At 47.3% G+C, this 11097-nt stretch overlaps 1 non-coding gene across 1 annotated transcript; it reads left to right on the top strand.

The window, feature by feature from the left end:
* Positions 1–85: 85 nt before the first annotated feature.
* Trnas-gga (transfer RNA serine (anticodon GGA)) lies at positions 86–159 on the top strand. Its single transcript has one exon. It is a non-coding gene; the product is annotated as a tRNA-Ser (tRNA).
* The last annotated feature ends 10938 nt before the right edge of the window (positions 160–11097 follow it).

Here is an 11097-nt window from a genome sequence, read left to right on the forward strand (position 1 = left end):
AAAAGCCTCTTAGTTGCCGAAAAATTGTGTGTCCTGTTTCTTCGAGTTGTCAATGAATTCGCCCTCGCCCTGCCAATTGCTAGCTTCCTGGTTAGCTCAGTTGGTAGAGCGACCGCCCCGGAAAGGCGTTGGTCTCGGGTTCGAACCCCGGACCAGGACGAATTTTTCGGCAACTAAGAGGCTTTATTTGTGAGAAACCCGTATGGATTTCCTTGTGGATTCGTGCTACAAACGGGTGGTTTTCTATTTTCTCTTTCTTAACCCTTGCGCCACCCTGCGGGATTCCGCAGAACTGATTTGCAATATGTGTCCCGTTGCTTCGAGTTGTCAATGAATTCGCCCTCGCGCTGCCAATTGCTAGCTTCCTGGTTAACTCAGTTGGTAGAGCGACGGCCCCGGAAAGGCGTTGGTCCCGGGTTCGAACCCCGGACCAGGACGAATTTTTCGGCAACTAAGAGGCTTTATTTGTGAGAAATCCGTATGTATTTCCTTGTGGATTCGTGCTACAAAGGGGTGGTTATCTATTTTCTCTTTCTTAACCCTTCCGCCACCTTGCGGGATTCCGCAGAACTGATTTGCGAGATTGCAGATATTCTGCTGGCTGATTCGCCTCATTATCATAGACCTTATCATGTTCTGGTCTATTAGTTTAGCACCCACAAGAAGACACGTAAGGGCAACGTCGTTTGGTTAGGAAGCCGATTATAATACGTTCATGTATGTACACTCTAAAAAAAAAAAGGGAGCGAGAATGGAGCAACGGGCTCCGTTCCTCCTTCGGAGCAGCGACTTTCTCCTTTGCGGACGATTTACTCGTCGCGCCTTCTAGCGGCAAGCGTCTAGGGAGAAACTTTTCTCCCCAACCATGTGACTTGCGCGCGCGCGCATGCGCACGCCGAGTTACATCGTGATTCCGTGCTGCGGAGAGCGGCCGCCCTTTCGTGTTCACTTGACACCCTCTGACCAGACTATCCAGTGCTAGTGATATCGGCCAGTCGCGTGCAGTTACTTGTACCTAGGATTGATGCGAGCAACGCACGAATGACGTTCATTGTTTTTGTTCTATGTGTTGAGTAACGTGTGTGGCGTTTTTTTTTTTTTGTCGGTTTTTTTATAGGCTCGGCGTGTGCGCGATGCGCCGCATACTTCCGTGTGTCTCGTGTTGTTTGTATACGTTTGCGCACGATCTGCTTGTCATAAATACTGTAAGTCCCGCTTCACAAAACAGTCTTGTTTTAATGAACACCTTAAACTGTACACCAATAATTCAATATTTTTTCGGCGTTAACATACTTGGCAAGAGCACGCGTTTTTAGTTTTACACAGCACTTATAGCACTTATCAATACAGCAGCAATATAAAGAAGCATGAAAGTTAATTTTTACAATATTTTAGCAAACGTAATACCACTGGACAGTGCATGCGTGAAAGTACGATAACATATAATTGCTGGAGTTTGACGTGTCGAAACCACCGTAGGATTACGAGGCACGCCGTAGTGTGGGACTACGGATTAATTTCGATAAACTCGGGTTTTTTAACGTGCACCCGAACATAAGCACATGGGCGTTCTTTGCCTTTCGCCCCGATTGAAATGTGGCCGCCGTGGCCGCATTTTAACGTTAACCTGCATCATAATCGCACATATCTGAAAAATATGTCAATGACTTCTGTCAATTAAGCCAAAATTCTCTATCACATGCGTTTTGGAATACGCATGCCATCACTGAGAATTAGGACGGATTTATGCACGCGTGCAGTATATATTTCCCGTTCTCGGGATTTTCCTTTGGCGTGCGAAACTCAACACAAAATGCGCTTCTAATGACAGCTGTGCACAGTAGGTAATCATTAACACTCTCACTCACCTTTGTGAAAAGAGTATTCCAAAGCCAACGCAAGACTAACCGCCGCCACAACGACAACTACACAGATGTCGCACAATGACCGCAATTTCACACGCCAGGCGAATACCGTGACGTAACAGTAGCAGAGCAGCATGTAAGTACAGCGTACTGAAATATTACAGAACACGTAGTGTGGGTAGCGTTCTTTTCCATAATTCGCACGGTGTAGCGCCACTTTCTCTACTCATGTAATTGAGCTGCCGCGACGCCAAAAGCCACTGACATCGCTCTCGAAAAAACCACCGTCCGGTGCGAGGCCATCTTGTCTTGTTTCTTCGCACGACCCGCGCTGTAACGTACTTATACACAAATGAGACGGCCGTACCGCATCAGAAGCATTGCCACTGAAGGGCTAGCAGTTGAACGAATCTATGGCCCATCGTCATACTTGTGGTCAACGCATAAATAGAATGTGAACAGATGTCAACGCCAAACCACTCAACGAAGTCGACGCGACAAAGGCGACAGAATCTGAATCGCATGTTGCCGATGTTGCGCCCTCCCACAGTAACTATTGAAAATAAAGAAATCAGAGAGAGAAATTTCATCTGTGGCCGCTGTCGGAAGATGGCGCTACTTCAAAATGTCGTCGGAATGGTATGAACGGTTCTCAATATTGTCGTTTTCGCACTAACTTAATCAACTCTGTAGTTATACTGTTCACTATTATGCGGCTTTAGATTAACTGGTGCGCTTGGCTAAGCCATAGCTCCTATTTAATAATGTCGGCGTATATTGTGACGCAGCCATGAAATCGTAAAGAGTTGAAGAAAAATGACGCACCTTTGTGCCACCATAGTCCACTCTAATTCAGTGACTATATAAGGGCCAGCGCTTCATAGAGGGGCATGTGTAAACGTCTGTACGTATGCGTCTGTAGTGAATTGTTCATGTTATAGGTTTAATACAAGCGAATGAATTGTGTATGTATTGAATGTGCGTACTATGTGTGTGCCCAGTGAACGTGTGCGTATTAATAAAAGCTGTATCAACTTTCCGGTGTCCTTGAGTAATCCATGAATGGGCCTACCTCCCCAAAATGCAGTATCAACGTACGCCGCCTCAGTCAGAAACTTTTTTAGTATTGTTTAATCCCTCTAGATGGCGCCAGCTACCACCTACTTCATGGCCGCGGCGCTCTCACAGCTCCACCTACTTATATGAAGTTGAACATCTATCTATCGAAACTATGCTCTGCTGCGCCGGAATTGTTTTGATGCTACAGAATGTACATTTTGGAGGCACAAACGCGTGGATAACGCCGCTACACCGTGTGACGCTTCGACAAATAAAGACAGCAAGCCTAACGTACACTCTCCGGGTGAGAGCCCCTTTGCAGTATCCGTCTCTTTTAAAGTGAGCGCCGTCTCGCTGGCCGAGCGAAACGTACGAGTTCCGTCGTTCCGTTTCGCGAGGTTTTCATCACTACAGGTTTGTCTCCTTAATTTTATTGTCATATCGTTCGATATTAAGCTCGGCGGGACCGTATTTTGGGATTGCCAGTGCCGCATACTCTTTATCAGTCGAGAATCGATACACTCGCTAGGCCTAAATCCTCGCTTCACTGGCTTGGCGTCAGCCATCTTGATTTTGACGGTTTCTTCATTGAAAAGGGAGGAACTGTTTCTCCATTTGAAGACGAACATTGGGGACATCGCCGTTTCTCCCTTAAAGGAGAGAGGGTCACTCCATTTTTTTAAGAGTGTAGGGTTTTCGCGCGAGACAGATATCCCATTTGTTAAAACTAATTTCTGTCTCTGCTATTACAACAATTATCGGTTATAACGAAACTGCTTTATGGTCCCGATGCTACTGGCTTATATCTTGGTTGGGCTCTACTTCCATAAGACAGATCACAACTGCGTCTTTTTGTGTGAGTACTTGTTTGTACGATACCCTTGCTGCCTGATACGGTTACGGTCGCATGGGTCCTTGTTACCAGAATACAAGAAAATTCCCTCCGTGGATTCGAACCTAATAGTGTTGATGCCTTTGAGGACGCTTGTCAACATAGGCGTCTACGCGAAGGTCTACGCGAGCGTCTAAATCAAAATACACTTCTGGTGGCTGCGCAACAAACAACGCTGATCTCTTTGTTTGACTCTCTTTTATAGTTCGTGCGAGAGGGTACCGCGTGCGTAGACGCGTTGAGGGGAAGGTAGAACGCGGCTTTCGGCCATCGCGTTCGCTGTCAAAACAGCTGAGTACGATACATCTCCTTTCCCATAAAGAAACAAGAAACGCATAACTTAAAAACAGAGAGTCAGGAAGAGAAGTTCGGAGTGTTCACGACCATACGCATCGTAATGCATCCGTTCGGGTTCCTTGCAATGACGGGTCGACCCGCGGTGCTCTGCTTGCAAAGCGCCAGCTTAGGAGAAGTCATGTGCGCAGGCTTACGGGTGGCCATTGAAGCCTTGTGCTCTTGGAGCATGATGCAGAAGCTGATGCTGCTGCCTATCGTTATGTAGCCTATTTCGAGTGGTGCTGACAACATCTTCCTCTATGCTGTGGCATCTTTTATGTGTTTGAAGCAGGTGCTGCCTATTCCACCTTAGAAACCTTCCATCCTCTGTCTCTGAGATATAAAACCGGGGAGTCGCTTCCTGAAGCATTATGGCCTTGCGTGAGCAGCTGTCGTCCAGCATACGCACAGTTCTTCTTGTAGAGGCTCCAGCTTCTTGGGGATCCCAACTTTTATGGGGATCCGGTACCGCGTGTATATTGCGGTCGTTTTTTGTACAACGTCGTGGGCTGTCGTTGTAGCTAATTTTTCAACTTCTAAAGAATTGGAGCATGCGTCAAACACAACTACTTGCGCTTCACCAGCAAAATGGAATATGTCGATGGCCTACTCTGTACCACGGTATATTGGGTATCGGGCGCATAATCAGCGACTCAGACTGTTGTGTGTCCGCATACTTTTGGCATGCGCTGCAAGAACGAATCACCGATTGAAAGCTACTGTCCTGTCCCGGCCAAGACATGAGTGCGCGCGCTTTTGCTTCGTACTTATTTATTCTCAGATGGCCGTCGTGTATTTTGATTAACATTTCTGCCAGCATCGACCTAGGTGCGACAATTTTGCATCCTTTAAGCAATATCTTGACAATGACTGATAGCTCAGACTCAAACAGACGTAATTCTATTACCACCATTGTTCCACGCGACTGTTGCTGCATAACCTACTCATATAGGGACCCGATAATATCTCGTGCTCAAGGCGATGTTCCGTCGATGGGGTTATCATGCACGAAACGAGAGAAACTGCATTAACCTTCATGTCCTCGCAGTTTCCGACTTGGGACATAGCGCGGGCGAACGCGAGATCATGTCAGACTAGAGCACATCTTTGCCCGAAACGAAGTGCAAGGTATAATCGTACCATAGTAAACGCACAAAAAAACGCTGAAGTCTGCGAGGCATTTCTGCTATGCTTTTTTTTCGTTTGTTTTTTTTTTTTTTGCGGTGGCCAACAAAGTTTAGTGCTCAGTCTCTATCGAGATCTTGAAGCCATAAGAGAAGCGGTGGAAATTTTCGCACGCGAACACTATGCCAAACGTCTCCTCCTCAATTGTGAGTATCGCGTTTCGCTGTCTGCGTGCCGGGCGGCATTCATTCTGGTGTTTTTGTAGTAATGATGCGCCTATGCCAATTGCCGATGGTGTCTGCCGATATCTTTCTTTTCATCAGAAAACGACAGCAGCGGCGAAGATGACATAGCCTCGCAGGCGCTCGCACCTCGCGCTCATGGGCTCCGGTCCACTGAAAAGCACTGTCTTCAATTTCCGTCAGAACGACAGAACCAAACTCAATCTGGTTGAGTGGCCGCTCACTCGGGAAACTCCGGTAACGGGTGTGGGGTTTGTGGCGTCTGGCCAAGGACGGGAGGCAGCCGCTGATGCCGAAACTCAAAAACAGCGTTTAGTAGAACGACAAACTATTCGAAACTATTACGGGCACACTTCAATGGAGAAACTCACGGCCACCACACTGGGCCTCAGTCGTTGCCGCGCCGGGCGCATACCGCACGCACGTACACTCCCGGAGAGTCAATCACCGAGTCCTCCCGCAGCGTGTCGGCTGCCGCTTTTGTAGCCCATATGTGGGCCGCGCGCACACCAACTGTGCCGCACGTGTCAGTAGCGTCTATAGGTGCGCGCGATTACCATACGGGGAAGCACATAATGTGAAATGATGGTTAGCGAAACGGGTCGCGCTTTGCATGGAAGTGGGCCCACCGACCGCACAGCAACCTTACGAGAGCGGAGGCCACTGTCCTCCTCCGAATACAAGCTAATTCCCTAACCACTCCTCACCGCTTAGCGTTCTTCACAGACGGAGAGGTTGATGCAGTATGAAATTTTTTTTATAAAAATGACATAGGAAACCAACGTCACATCCTCTCGGAATGCGAAGGACTTCCCCCACCCACACAGCTTCTGCCAGCTCCCTCAGAAGCGACATGGGAGACCTCGATACGGTCCCCTTACGAAGAGTTGCAAAAAGCCGTCATTGCAGGGGAAGAAGAGGTCACTGCAGACAAGCGGCCAGCTCCAAACCCCCGAACGTAATTTTGAAAAAAGTTGCATCCTCCTTTTCCTCCTTAACAAGGCTTCGCGGTAGCGCCATTTTATCGCTGAGTCTATGTACATACTTTCGAAAATAGCTAACGACAACCAGCATTCTTCTCACTGGAATTCTGTTTTTCGGCCCGAGCATAGCTCGGACGCTTTCAACCGATTCTAGGCTTGGGCGCACGCCGCGTTCTCTGATTGTGTACCTAAAATGGTTCTCATTTTTAAGAAACATGCATTTTTCAGGAATAAATGTGAGTCCTACATTATCTGGCCTTTCAATCACTGTACGGAAACGTTCGTCATGCTGTGCTTTGTCAATCAATCAATCAATACGCAGGCGACGTAAACGCCAGGGGCGTAGCCAGAAATTTATTTCGGGGGGGGGGGGTTGGGGTTCAACCATACTTTATGTATGTTCGTGCGTGCGTTTGTATGTGCGCGTGTATATATACGCCAGCAAAACTGAAAAATTTGGGGGGGGAGTGAACCCCCCCAACCCCCCCTGGCTACACCCCTGGTAAACGCGTACCCCTGGGACGGCTTCAAAGATCGTCATCAGTTTCTTTTGAAATATCTCAGTGGCCGAGTATATACCGAAAGGTAGTCATAAGAACCGATAGCGTCCAAAAGGATTGGCGAACGTACAGATCCGCGATGCAGCTTCGTCAAGAGGTATCTGATGAAAACCAGAGTTGGTACCAAGACGCGAAAAAGGGATCGAGCACCTGCCATCTCACTTTCTATGTCTTCGAGGATAGGCATCCAGTAGTGCTCATGCAATACATTTTTGCTTACTTCTTTTGGGTCCATGCACACCTATAGAGGGCCATACGTTTTCCTACCAGGTCCAAGGGAGAAGGTCATTCGCTAGGTTCTACTTTGGCGATGATGGACGGCTTCGCCATGCGTGCCAGTTCGCCGAGCAGTGGTTTCTTCAGTGCTACAGGTACCCTACAAGCAGGTAGCACATTTGGAATAGCGTCATCTGTCTGGACAACCATCTTTTACTTTTTTGTACACAGCTTGTTCCATGAATGAGATGTACACATTTCTCGTCGGAGCCTCTGTTTCCACTTCGTCTGAGTAGATGTTCGCGGTGACAATGGCGCAGTCGATACATGCATTCAAGCCAATGAGCGCTTGGCGTCCCTTCTTGACGATAAAAAAAAAAGTGTCTCTGGCTGTGCCCTTTATCGGATGTGCTTTCGTGGCGACACCCAGGAGCTTGATCTACCACCCCTTGTAGGCAGTCAGTACTGCCGCGCTCTTCTATAACGCGGTAGGGTTCGAGCTGCGCGAAAAATGCTGAGAGGGATTAAGCAGAGCTGAGAACCTGTATCGACTTGGAAATTCATTTGACGACCAGATATGATACCGCACGCTTTCCCCTCTTTCCCAGGATTTGTGGTTATTCCACGGATGCTGACGTGGATGGCATCGGAGCTTTCTTCACGATTTCCTTGAATCTCGTTGACTTGCGGACTCTTGCAGCATGATGAAAAGTGATTCTTCTTGTTACATTAAAGGCATGTTTTACCCTAGGTTGAGGATTGACGCAGTGCGCGCATCTGCAGTTGAAACACACAATAACGAAACCGGCGGGGAAGGCACAAAATTTCGCTCTTGCGGGAATTTAGCTGGCGCGAGAATGCGGCAGCAAATACATGGAATTCATAAAAAACACAATTTATTTCCAAAAGTCAGTAAGTTTGCTTTGGCGGGCCTTACAATGCAGCACTTTCATGACTCTCGATCGTGAATCTCGTTTGCCACGGCCAAAGTTCGCCCCATGCATTATTCAGTGATGGCGGCACTGCGCTGTCACTAGTACCGTCATCAAGTGCGCCTTCAGGCGAACCTTCTTCTGGCTCAACTGGATCAGCGCGGATCAGCGCAGAATCGTGGACAGCGAGCTGCACGCAACGCCGAATTCTCCGGCGATGTCCATTTAATTCCTGCCCTTTTCCACCTCACTGATGATTGCAGCCTTATCTTCCAGCGTGATGAACTTCCGGTTTTTCTTTGGAGGCGGCATCTTCGGAGGCACACGCGACCATGTGCACGCAAAGCCGACCAAGCCAAGCACAGAGCCAAGCGAACGAACCAAGCTCCACGAGGAATGTGGATTTGGCTGCGTAGTCCGCAATAACGAGCAGGTGTTTCGGCAAGCCAAAATCATCATCATTGTCGCCAGCTTTGTTTCTTTGTAAACAGTGATGGCGGCTGCGTCTAGTTTTGCACAATTAAAGTGTAGCATGAATGCATTTCAGCGGTATTCGAATGTAGTTAATGTTGCGAGAGTAGATTATTTGCGCACTCGTGTTTCAAACATTTCGTGAATGAGGGACTGCGGTATGAATATATTTCGTAGTCGCGAGTTACGCAATGCATTGACTCTTTAGGGCGTTCGCCGGTGCTCCGAAAATATTTCGTTGCGGTGAGAATTTCGTTCCCTCTGGATTCCATTATTGCAGGTTTCGAATATATCTATCTATCTATCTATCTATCTATCTATCTATCTATCTATCTATCTATCTATCTATCTATCTATCTATCTATCTATCTATCTATCTATCTATCTATCTATCTATCTATCTATCTATCTATCTATCTATGTAACTCCTGCAATATACCTGTATCAGGGCTGACAGTATCTGGAAATAAATAAATAAATAAATAAATAAATAAATAAATAAATAAATAAATAAATAAATAAGATCACATCAGTAGCGACTGATCACCGACAAGCCCCCGATTGAGAGAGCATAGAGGGCCACATACAAACAGGCATGTCACCACCGCACCTTTATGGGAGCCATTTCTGCACGCTCCCGACCTCCGTGTGTTTCCTGTACAACTCGGCCACCGACCTCTCTGTGTCAACAAGCTTCGCTTGAAAACGAATTGTATGCACACGGAAGCAGTTACACACAGATTCTAACTCACTAACACTGTCAAGTATACATGTACACGTGGTGCAGGCACGTAGCGGCACCCCGTGTGTTATAACAAGCTTCGCTTGAAAAGGCTAGACGGTGACAGGGATTTACTGCTTTACAAGCGCCAGGGAATGCGAAGAAAGCAGAAAAATCACAGGGTTCCTTATGCACTCGCCTAAGACGACTCGAAGGCGAAATGCATCTTCCTTTCCTTCTCAGTCAATGTATGGATCCTCCCGCACCGCCCTCCGAAAGCTTTCTGCCCCGACGGTCGACGGTCAATTTCCGCGTCTTATGAGGCAACCAGGGGCGTAGCCAGGGGGGGGGGGTTGGGGGGAACATACCTAAAGTATGCTTGAACCCCCCCCCCCCTCACTTCCGAAAAAGATTTCTAAGGCTCTAAGGATTTCGAGGCATCTAAGGCTTTCGCCTGGCGCACAAATGCACCTTCGGTTCCGAGATGCTTGATCCAAACTGGCTGTTGTCTTGGTTGTCTCTCCCGCCAGTCAGTGATGTTCCGTCCTTCGCCGACGAATTCCCACTGAGAGGCATGAAAATGGCCTAGTTCAGGCATTTTGCCTGCTTGGATCGAAAAAATATCCTGGCATAATTCACTGCACAAAGACAGTACCAATATATATATATATATATATATATATATATATATATATATATATATATATAGATAAATGTCTGGGGCTGTGGTGCGGATGCAATGCTGTACGCCTGCATTTGTGTAGACATGGCCGCTGAATAAGAAGAAATGTTTTATTATTTTTTAGTGAGTGGCGTGGCCTTCTTCAGTCCCTAAACGTAGATTCAAATGCTGTGCAGCATCTCTTGCAGTGTGCTCGGTAGGTATGCAGCAGCAGCACTTGCACCAAGATGCGCTGAGCGGCATATGCATCGAATAACGACCACATGTTTATGGACTTCTATCAGGCGGGTAATTACAGAGTTATGCTTTCCCACCATAAAGCTCGCGTTATCTGATGGAAGCCCTATGGCATTTTTTTGTCGAATGCCTCTCTTTTCCAAGCATCCTTCGAGGGCTGACAACACACTTTGAGCTGTTCCGTCGGCAGTATTATCTTGAACAAGTTGCGACAAATCTTTCTCCACTTTTCCCGAAGTCTTGTCGACTAGCCACACAAAGACACACAGTTGTTCTGGCTGCTCATATAGGTGGCTTCACGGATTAAATGGAAAATGTTTCTCGCAGAGCTGCGCAATGTTGCGAAAATGTTCTTCACAATTTTAGTACAATTTTTTCGACGCAATGCCTGTAGAGCTACCACTTTGGATTGAGAAATTGCTTTCAACAGCGGTACAAATATATCGACCACTTCGCATATGTGGGGTTTTTCGTAGCGAACAGCACTGTCAGTTTGATTTCCGCCGTCTTTACCGGGTCATTTTCAACGTATGCGTTCTCAAACGTAGCACTTATCCACAGCGTGTCGTTTATCGATCGCATAGCCGTCCGGTGTCTCGCGGTTTTACCATTTTTAGATGATCACTCTTACAGCAGTTGATAATCACGCCGCAGGTTCGCACGTCGCTTTTGTAGTCGCGTGCTCTTCAAGCCATCCTTTCAATTTCGACAGCCTGAGCCACTCTATCCAAAACAGCTTCACGAATTTTCTTCCCGTTTGTTTTGGCCATTTAGCA

Source organism: Rhipicephalus sanguineus, chromosome 8 (assembly GCF_013339695.2).
Source record: "Rhipicephalus sanguineus isolate Rsan-2018 chromosome 8, BIME_Rsan_1.4, whole genome shotgun sequence".
In the NCBI taxonomy this organism is placed as follows: Eukaryota; Metazoa; Arthropoda; class Arachnida; order Ixodida; family Ixodidae; genus Rhipicephalus; species Rhipicephalus sanguineus.